This window comes from Neopelma chrysocephalum, unplaced genomic scaffold (genome assembly GCF_003984885.1).
Source record: "Neopelma chrysocephalum unplaced genomic scaffold, ASM398488v2 Primary Assembly neopelma1_74, whole genome shotgun sequence".
Taxonomy (NCBI): domain Eukaryota; kingdom Metazoa; phylum Chordata; class Aves; order Passeriformes; family Pipridae; genus Neopelma; species Neopelma chrysocephalum.
In genome coordinates this window covers 7605747-7616141 of record NW_020897735.1, presented here as the reverse complement: position 1 = coordinate 7616141, position 10395 = coordinate 7605747, and positions in this window count along the sequence as shown.

The window sequence follows — 10395 nt, the reverse complement described above, 5'->3', positions numbered from 1 at the left end:
GCAGGATCAGGCCCAGCAGCTCTGTGGGTGTGAAGCTGGCACAGGAGATGAAAGCGTCTGCTGGAACTGACACAAACCGTTCACTGGCCTTGGCAGGTTTTGCAACACTTTTTATAGCAAAACCCCAGTCCCGTGGGTGGCAGAGACTCCACTGGGGTGAGGCGTGACCCTGCGGCTCCAATCACCCTCTTGGCATCCACAGCCTTGCTGCTCCAGGAACAATCAAGGAAAAGTGTTGTCCCTTTTAAAATAACCCTTGTTCCCTCAGCTCTCCTTGGATTCACCAACAGAGGTTGCGTGCTGTTCCCAAACAAGCTGTCACTGGAATGAGGAGCGCTCACTGCACTTTCACTGCCCTGCAGCAGCTTTAGGGCTCAAAGCAGGAGACAACCTCCTTCTCTCCGGAGAGCTCCAGGCCAGCACTCCCCATGACTGCCAGGCAATGACATCTCAGAGCTGGTCTCATGATTCCAGCAAATGCCACAAAGAACCCTTATTGTATTAGCATCTCCACACAGCATTAGATTAATCCCTCTGGCCTGTGTCGTACAGGCTGTTCAGAGAGCTCCAGCACCCAGCATATGCCTGGGAAGTCACCGAGACCTTTGCAGCCAAGCAGATGCTGGGCCCTGAGCAATTCTGTATTGTCCTCATGACATTTGTGCTCTTGTTTACATGGGAAGAAAGTCACTGGTGATCTGTCACCGGGGCATCGTGTGGGTTGATCTGTGGAGCTCACAAACGCTGGCTGACGTTGGGAATCTGAAATGTAAATCCCGGCGCGGCCGCGGTGCCGGCGGCAAAAGGCATCAACGGATACGGCGCGGTGGGGATGGCAGCGGCGCGATGCTTCACGTGTGGGCTCCTGAAGGAGCTTGGCTGCCATTCCCTTCTCCCCACGCTCTCCAGCAGATTAGCTGGAGTAATGCAAATGAAACGTTTGATATTAGTCTGTAGCTCAAGGAAGGGGAGTGCTTTCTGATGCCAGATTAGAAACCAGACATGGGCCTGCCCGCTAGCAAGCGGAGCTGTCACGCTGAGTTATTTCATAAGGCAGGCGGTTGTGCTGCCAGATGACGACAGCCTGTGCGTTAACACTGTCATAACAAACTGCCTGATGGAAGAGGCCCGTGAGCCTCAGCGCGCTGTGAAACGCAGCAGGGATCACCTCAAAGCCCCTGAAACGCGGCTGTTTTGGGACAGAGGCAAAGGTGACCCTCTCCCAAGCTTCAGCAGCCAGGATGAAGCAGTTCCAAATTCTTTTAAAAACCCAGTTTTCTAGACTGCACTGTGTGCTTTGCATATTTAAACTACTGACTGGATTATTTAGATGTGATGGAAGTGTACCCTGCAGGTAGTGTAGCTGAGCAGGGTCCAGAATCCCTGGTAGGAGCAAGAATCCTCCAAGTGCCAAGCAGAAGGGTCCACACAGCATCACTGCTGGTAGGATTTCTCTGCCTGGGTCTGTGAAGAGCCATGAAGCCAAGAGTGTTACCCTTGGCCATAGTTTTCTGATGTCTTATAAAAATCTGGCTGTGTTATTTTTTATCTTTTATTTGTCTAAATTTATTGCTTCCCTTGGAAACAACATGTGACCTCACTGTGGATGACTAGCTTCTGACTGGAAAAGAAATAGAGCCAGGGAGAACATGTCCCACGCATGCAGGGAGAAGATGAGTGGAGAAGGGAAGAGAGGGAAAGCACTCAGAGGGGTGGGAAGTAAGATGTGTTTATCACCTGGCATCAATACACAGGGCTCAGCAGGTCATAGAGTAGCAGGAGGCTCGAGGCCAGGGGGGTGGGTGCTCAGCAGGACCCTCTGGGGACGCTGGCTGTGCCAAAGGAAAGTTGGATCTGTCTGCAGAGCAGCATCTTGCTCCTGCTGCCTCACCTTGCCTCTGCCCTTTGCAGCTCTACCCGTCGGCCTCTTTGCCTCCTGCCAAGGGACATGTGTTGAAAGCAGCAGCTGGGTTTGGTGACCTTAAAGGGAAGTGAGGAGGAAACAACCAGCCAAACATCCTCGTTCTGGGCCTGGCTGTGGCACGCATGTGCATGGCTGGGGAGCCCTCACAGGAAGCTCCTTGACACCAACCCCTGCTGCTGGGTGCTTCAGGGTGGGGACTTGGGGACAGTAAGATGATCCACACATCTGCTGTAACTTCTTCCAGACCTCTGTCAGTCTATCTATCCATCCTCTTCCCTCCTTACCTGTCTCAACTAGCAGCTGGCTTTGAGAGACATGTCAGAGTCTGGCATCTCTGTGTCTCACCCCTGTGTAGCTCAGGCTACACAGAACATCCCAGCATCATGATACAGACAAAGTTATGCTGCTGTAACTTGCTCCCACATAGGCAGGGCTACAAACTGGGAATTTGGACCATCTTTGCATCCATAAGCAAGGCCGCCTCAAAGGCTGACACCAGTGGGATGCCATCACTGAAACCTTTTCTGGAAGTGTTGCTCTGGCAAAGGCAGCAAAGAGGTTTACCCTGTGCTGTGCTGGCCTGGGCAGGGACACTGCAGGCTGCTTGCAGAGCATGGTGGCTAAGAGCAGTTTGTGCAAAGGATGTGGGTGAAGCCCATTTCCCTCTCAGTTGTTTCAGCCTAAAAGAGCACCAGCCCATCGGAGGTGAAACCCTCCTGCTGCTCCTCACGTGGGTGGTGTGGAAGCCCACGGCTGAGCCCACACTTGCACAGGCAGAGCTTCAGACTGACCCCCAGCCCAGCCTCTGTGTTGGCTCCTGCTGCTCCATGGCCGCACTCCCTGTAGTTGCTGGGCTCCCCGGTAATAACACGTCAGCGCTCTTGTGACAACAAAGTAAACAGTCAGGGAGGAACTGGGCTGGTGACTCAGCGTGGTTTGAATGTGAGCGCTGCAGTTACCCACAGGACAGAGCAACAGGCTTGCACAAGAGCCAGGAGCATGAGATTGCTAAACTGCCTGGTGCACAGCCTCCACTGGCCGCTGGAAATACAAAGAGCCCGAGGGACTTTGACTCTGGGAACATGCAATTAAGAGAGAAACACGTTTTTAAAGGCTTTTAGATAATCTGAACCTTCCTTCCTGTAACCTTTACTCACCTACAAGTAACTCTATTGAGAAAGTAATGACATTATATTGGGATGTTCACACCAGCCAGTTGTGGGTTTATGGTACCATCTCTGTGGAACTGGAGCCCTTGGGAGGTTTTGGGCCCCACACAGCCTGTGCTCTGCAGATGCTGTGGGACTCCCAGCCCTGCCACTCCTCACACACCTACCACCATTCTGCAGAGAATGCTTTCTCGGGGCTTGTCTTACCTCTGCCTTGAAAGACTCAAACAAGGATTTAAATCCACACAGGGCACAAGGCTGACTTGGCACGATCCCTATCCATGAGGAATGCCGCAGCAGCAATCCCATGGAGTGCCAGGGCTGTCAGGCAGAGTCAGTGCACATCAGTCAAGGACTGCTGCTGGGGCTTACACCCCACCATGCCCCCCAGCACTGGCTTTTATTTTTTTCTCCTGCCAGACTTTGACAAAAACAGGAGCTAGCAAAAACATGAGACTGCAAGATCTTACTGTTGCATTTGCATTTGTACCCACAGGCTGGAAATCCCCCTGCACCTGATGTTCTCTGCACCCTGCGCCCCAGGAGAGGCTCTGAGTGAAAGGAGAGTGTCCTTGGCACAGAACATGGCCCCTGATACAGCATCTCATCTGGCTGCAGCACCTGAGCTCCTTCAGGCTCAAGGACGGAAAGCTGAAATCACTTTATTTTCCAAGTTGCAATAGGATTAGGCTTTTTCCTAAATGTCATGTGTTAAATTAAGGAAATCAAATTGTTTCTTGTGGATTTTGTGCCGGTGGAAGGGACTGGGTGGATGACCTGGAGACTTGACAGACTTGAGCAGGGAAGGCAGAGCCATTAGCCAAGGGCTTCTCTTGATGGGCAGCCTGGGACTGGAGGGGGGTTTGCTGCATCTCCCGTGGCAGAGTCTCTCATCTCAAGTCAGCAGCAGCGTGACATGTCCCACCTGGGCTGGATTCCAGTGATGGTGCTGAGCTCTGTGTGTGTGTTTTCAGGGCTGTGACTGTGTCTGGAGAGGAGTAGGACACTGATCTCCATTGGGATCTCTACCCCTGCCTCCTAAAAGGCATTTCCCTTACTCTGAAGCATTGCTCGGTTACCTGCTCTTTGCAGGCCCTGTTAGCTGAGCTCTCTCCCTGTGCTCCCAGCAGCAGGTGCTGAGCATGGCATTACCAGGTCGCCAGACCTGCTGGCACAGTGCCAGAGGGTGTGCCAGCACTGTGGACAAAGCAGGAGGACTAAAGGGCCTTTGGGCTAAGTCCATGAGTGCAATTAAACCTCGGCTCAGCTTCTGCATCGCAGGGCTGCTCCTGGGGCTGAGCTCAGCCATGGGGAGCCACAGCACCTCCCGAGCTTGAGATTGCCCAGGGACCATGGTTGCTCTGCTGATACCAGTACTGTATCACCTTTGAAGGTGATTCCATCCTCCTGCTCCTGAAGCACATCTCCGGCACCCTTCTCTGCCTCTCCCAGGGAAAATGGGCTCCACCACCTGCACAGACGGTTGCTGTTGCTGGACAACACAGGAGCTGTTGGAGAAATAAAAGGGGTGTTGCCGCCACAGAGCAATGGAAATGTACTGACACTGTTGGGAAGGGCGGGAGGGAGGGGAGCAGCCCGGGGTGCTTTCAGCACAAAGACTGTTTCTCTTGTGAACAACTCCAGTCTTGCCACAGGAATGAACTCAGCCATGGGCCGAGCCACTGGGCTGGGGCTGAGCTCACACAGGGCTGGATCGCTGAGCAGGCTGCTGGGACTTGTTGCACCACTGCCAGGCAGCAGCTTTGTTTAGTAGATGCACAATGTGAAACCAGCACCCAGCTCTGAAATCAGTACCTAGTTCTTCCAGGAGTACCTTTGTGTGAACAGAGGGTCTGGGTGACTTGTGGTGCTGAGGTACCTGGACTTGGATGCCACAAACTCCCCAGCTACTCCCATCTCATTGTACAGCCTGGCCAGAGCTGTCAGTGTGTTGCAACTGGCTCAGGACCTCCTCTGAGTGTCACAGTCCAGCACAAGGTGAATCCTTTTCCTGGCAGAACTCCCTAGAAATAAACCACGCTCACCTCAGCGGGCTAAAATCTAAAATCCACGTGGGGAATATGTCTCCATGAAACAAACAGTTTCTCTCTCTCTGTTTCCTCCGTTATTGATTAATGCCTCTTAATGACTCCGGCTAAAAATCTCTTGTAGTTGCCGCCTGTCATGGAAGATCAATGGAGCAGCATTAGCAGGAGATAGAGGCAAACTGTCCTGGTAAGCTCTGCAGAGGCCGTCCCAGGAGCAGCCCCGCCACCTGCACAATCGATAGCTCAGCATGACCTCTTCCTTTTGCTTGCTTTTTCTCTCCTTGAGCTGGTTGGGCAATAAAGTCCGACTCCAAGCTTTCACCAGGACTACATTATAACTATCCTGATTGATCTGATATGTAAAGAATAAAGGGCCCTCTTAAGCCAGCTGTCTGCACTGGAAAAACTCAATTGGCTGCGCAGAAGGGTCAGACCCTCATTAATTCCTGGCTGCTCGGGACCCTGCTCATGCGAAGCGTGAAACTTGTACCACGGTGCTGGAGGGAGTCAATTAGTCATGACAAATCCAATCCGACTTCTGCCCAGAGCTTTCCCAGTCAGCTGCCTGTGCTGCTGGTGCCTTTTCACAAGTGCATCATCATCAGAGCCACCATGCCCCGTCCCTCCTTCTCCCTTTTTGTGATGCATCTTTGTTTCTTTTATTTGCTTTTCTCCAGAAATCGAAGTGCTCGGTGTGTGAGGAGGAGGGGGAGCCCTTTGTTGCTTCACACACTGAAGGTATTCTGCAGCGAGCAGATGTGTGTCCCAAGTGAAGCCACACGTGGGGGTCCTGGGCAGACGAGGTGAGGGGGGTTCTCCTTCCTCAGACAGCCACTGTCTTCTTGAAAACCTTTTGCACACCAACCCTCCAAACTTCAGCCTCTCTTCTGCACTGAGGCTGATGAACAGGGAGCACCTGGAAGACGAAGGCTGACTTAAAAACCCAAGAGTTGTGTGTGTTTTCTCCCAGAACAGGACCACTTAGAGATGCTGTGATATCTCAGGTGGGTATGTGGGCTGTGGCTCCAGATAAAATTCATTTCCTGCTCCATGTTGGTGCAGCTGTGTTGTCCCGATGCTGTGGGTTACTTGATGCAGTTCAGATGTCAGTTGGGAAAACCCAACTCTTCTTAATACATCAGCACCCTGGGCACGACCCCAGGAGGCTTCAGGGGTGTCTGTGAGCATCTGAATGACACCTGTGGGGTGAGGGACCACCAGCATTTGCCTGGCCTGTGCCATGCTGTGATGCCACAGCCCATGTTTTCCGGGGAGAGGAATGTTGAGCTGCTGGCATTAAGCCAGCTCGTGTTTGGATGTTGTCCCTCTCTGAGCACAGTGGCCTGTGTGTCCACACATGGTGTCCAGAGCTGCTCGTCCCACCTGTGCATCTCAGTCTCCTCCAAGGCCAGCTGAGCCCTGTGCCTGTTCCAAGGAATGTCCCCCTGGCCAAGCCTGACTTTGGAAGCCAAATGCCCTGGGTGAAAGCCATGTCCTGGCTCTCACAGCAGCAGGAGTGCTTTGCCTCAGGGTGCGGTGTGGAGGGGCTGGGGGCTGGCAGGGGCTGTCTGTGGTCACCAGTGAGGGAGGAATGCCCTGGGTTGTGTCTCACAGTGCAATCGGTGATGCTGAATAACTCTGTAACCGGCTAATCCAGGGATCTGTTTGCTCAGCCTCCTTCTCTGAGCTCCTTTTCCTCCTTGGCTGAGAAGTGCCCACATTTGGCACATGACAGAAATCCCAATGAGAATCCCTTCCAGAGCCACTGGGCTGGCAGAGCCACAGGGCTCCGGGCCACAGCCACCACCCTTTGCCTTTAACCCTGGCACTGCTGGCAGCAAAGCCCTTGGGCTCCCCCCTCTTCCATCCCATGGTTCAAGTGCAGGGCCTTCCCTGTCCCCAGCCCAAGGGGATGGTGGTGAATGGAGGTGGGACCCCCCTCAACCCACGAGCTCTGTGGGGGCTGCACGTCCTGCCCAAAGCGTCCAGCGAGCCCCAGCAGCCCCGGCTTTTGACCTCCGCTAATTCCGTGGTGCTTAATTACAAGTAGCAGGGATTTGGAGAGGAAGCAGAGGGGGCGAGCACAGGACAGATTGGAGGGAAGATTGTGCTGGGGGTGGCAGGGCTGTCAAGCCAGAAACACAAGAGCTGATTAGCATTTCTAATTATAACCGCTGCGCTCAGCCCGGCAGCGCCCGGCAGGCAGCAGAGGCAGCTGACGGGCTGCGCGGAGCCAGCTGTGGATGCCACGCAGGAAGCGCGGGCGATCAGCCTCAAATCCTTAAAGGATGCACAGAAAAGAGCATTAGAGCCTGGATCCATCATCGCCGGGGCTGCGGCAGCGCCTGGGAACGCACAGCTCCCCGGGACTCAAATCCCCCTGGTTTGTGGCCGTAGGGCTGGTCCTGACGGCACCGCTTGGAGAGGGGAGAGCGTGTGCCCCTCTTTTGGTTCTGGGTCCTGCACCCCCTGCCAAGCAGTGACTCTGGGCGCTGCAGGCGATGGCACTGAGCTGTGCTGTCCCCAGCTGTCACCCAACCCCGACATCCCACCCGCAGGAAGGCGGGTGCTCTGGAGGGGATGCTGAGGTGGGTGTCTGGGGCGTCCTTGCTCACGAGTCAGGGCTGCTCCGCGCTGCTGTTAGCACTGGGTGGCTGATAATTTATTCGTTATCATTTAATCAGGCAAATATTATGGGCCAGCAAATGACCGCTCAGGGCCGCGGCTGCCCTGGGAGCTCCCATGTCCCGAGGGCACAGCGCTCTTGGGGACGTGCCCGCAGAGCCGCCGCCTGGCTGGGAAGTGATCAGAGGCCAGCGTGCGGCACGCTGCGGGCTTAGCTGGGATTAGCAGGGCTTTGACCAGGAGAAACTGAAGCGACTTAATCAAGGGAGCGAGTGAAAGAATTCCCAGGAAAGAGATCATCGTGGACTGCTTTCGGCATCTTCCGCATGGTGCCTGGGGGACCCCCTTCCCCACTTCCGAGCCGCACAGCTCAGCTCTGGGTGCCTGCCTGCTGCTGGGAGCCCATCCTGGAAATGCCAGGGGATTTTTGGGAAGGAGAGAGATTCCTTTCACAGGGGCATCCCAAGCTGAGGGAGCAGGAGCATCCCCAGTGCCGGGTGCCTGGGATAGAAACAGGAGACAGGAACAGCGGGGAAAGATCTCGTTTCCCTTGCACACTGAATATAAGATAGAATCACACCTGCAGAATTGTTATTACTCTTTTGATTGGATTAATTAATCATTCAGTGATAACTGTTTATTAGGCATTCCAACAATCAATACTAATCACTTAATTACTTGGCATATTACAGCTTGGGAAGGTCTGCTCATTCCTAATTAGATTCGCTGGACAATCCACCTCTGAGTGTTGCAGAGCCCCACGGCAGAGATCCATGGATTTCAAGCCTCCCTCAGCTTTGGCCCAGGTCTGTAATTCTCATCTCCATCCAGGGTTTCATCCCACCTGTGTGTGCCACACGTGACCCCCAAAATCGGGGATGAAGGCACAGGGAGCTGCGGCAGGAGGGTGAGCAGGGAGCGAGGGGCGCTGGTAAGCCCAGGCCATGGCACAGAGGGGACGTCAGTGCAGGCAGGACAGATCCCAACAGGCAGCTCTGTGATGAGGATGGGCAGGCAGGAGTTGGGGTGGAGGTGAGGAGCCCGGGGTGGGCGGGACAGGAAAGCTGCTTCCATTGCTCAGCCTCCTGAGACAGCACAGAGGGTGGTGGGAGAGAAATCCCACTGAGGAACGCTCGGGTGAGCATGAAAACATCTTCAGGCTGGGAGGAAAATAAGGAATTTATTGGTGCTTGAGAAGAACTGTTGCCCTGTAGCTGTGCAGGAAAGCAGCATATCACAGCACTGAGACCCTCCTCATCCTCACAGCTGGCTCAGCTACCGGGCACCCAGCGATGCACCTTCCTGTCCCCGCTGCTTTCCAAATCACCAACCCCACCGTGAAAAATAAAAAGAAATCCCAGAGGTTTTCTCTCTTAACTGCATTAATTAAAACTAAAAATAAGCCGTAGAAGTTCCAGAGAACCACCCTGGCTTCAGTGGGATGTTAAAACCCGCATGGGTGGGAGCTGTGAGTGGCCAAGGCGATGTTCACCAACCCCATCACTCCAGCAGCGCCGTGGGCAATGTCAGCTCACGTGGAGGTCTGGGCGTTGCACGGGCTTTTCACAGCACAAGAGCAGTGGGATGATCTCAGGGTTAAAAGCAGACAGCAAACACGCTGCAGGATTTAGGGGTTTCAGCCAGTTTTGTGTGACGCTTGTTATTTATCACCGCTATTCAAATTAGACCAGCAAAGGCTTTTGCTTGACACTGAGTAGTGAGCTTGACACACACACTGAGTGAGGATCTGGGTATGGAGTGACCAGCTTGTTTTTAAAGGTCATTTGGAGCCAAATGCAAGAGGAGAGAGCAATCTGAACCATGAAAAGGGGACAACTGGATAATATGAAGATCTAACAGCAAGCAAAGAATTATCCTAACGATGACCCTCCAGGACCAATTTCCATCATATTTTTGTCTCCCTGTCCCCCTTGCTTGCCTGTGTACACCGCATCCCCCTGGATGAGGCTGTCCCTGGCCTGTCTGTCGGTGTCTGACACAAAGCAGCCCCTGTCTTGCCCTGAGGTTTCCCTGCCACAAACAGAGAGTGCAGCCAGTGCTGCTGCTGGGCTTTGGGTTGGAGAAGGGAAACAGTGAGGAGGTGAAGGAGCAGGGGTGATGGCAGTTCTCAGCCCCAGGTGGATGCAGCCCCCGAGCCGTGCTGCGGGTAACCAGGGGGGGCTCTGGCAATCTGCCACCCAAAATAGCTTTAAATAAAGCTTGGGACTTGGGGCCGGGGCGCATCAGCATCTCCATGGACCCCCTCCGACAGGGTCATTGACGGCAGCTGGGAGACCTTGTGCGGTGGAGCCTGGGGTGGGATCCCCGGGTGGGTGGGACCCCTGGGCTGTGGGATGGGACCTCCGGGTAGGACGCCCGGATGGGGTCCCCAGATGCGAGGTCGGGTTGACCCGGCGTGGGTGCGACTCCCGCGGGGCCGGTGGGGCGGGGGCTGATGCTGCGGAGCCGAGCCGGTCAGCAGCCCCCCGCCTCCTCGGGCTGCGGGAGCTGCGTGCACCGCCCCCCCCATCCCGCACCGCCCCGCGCCGGGCGGAGCCGCCGAGCCCCGCGGGCCGGGCCGGGCGCTGCGGCGGAGCGAGCGGGCGGCGCGGCTGGGCCCCCCATCCCC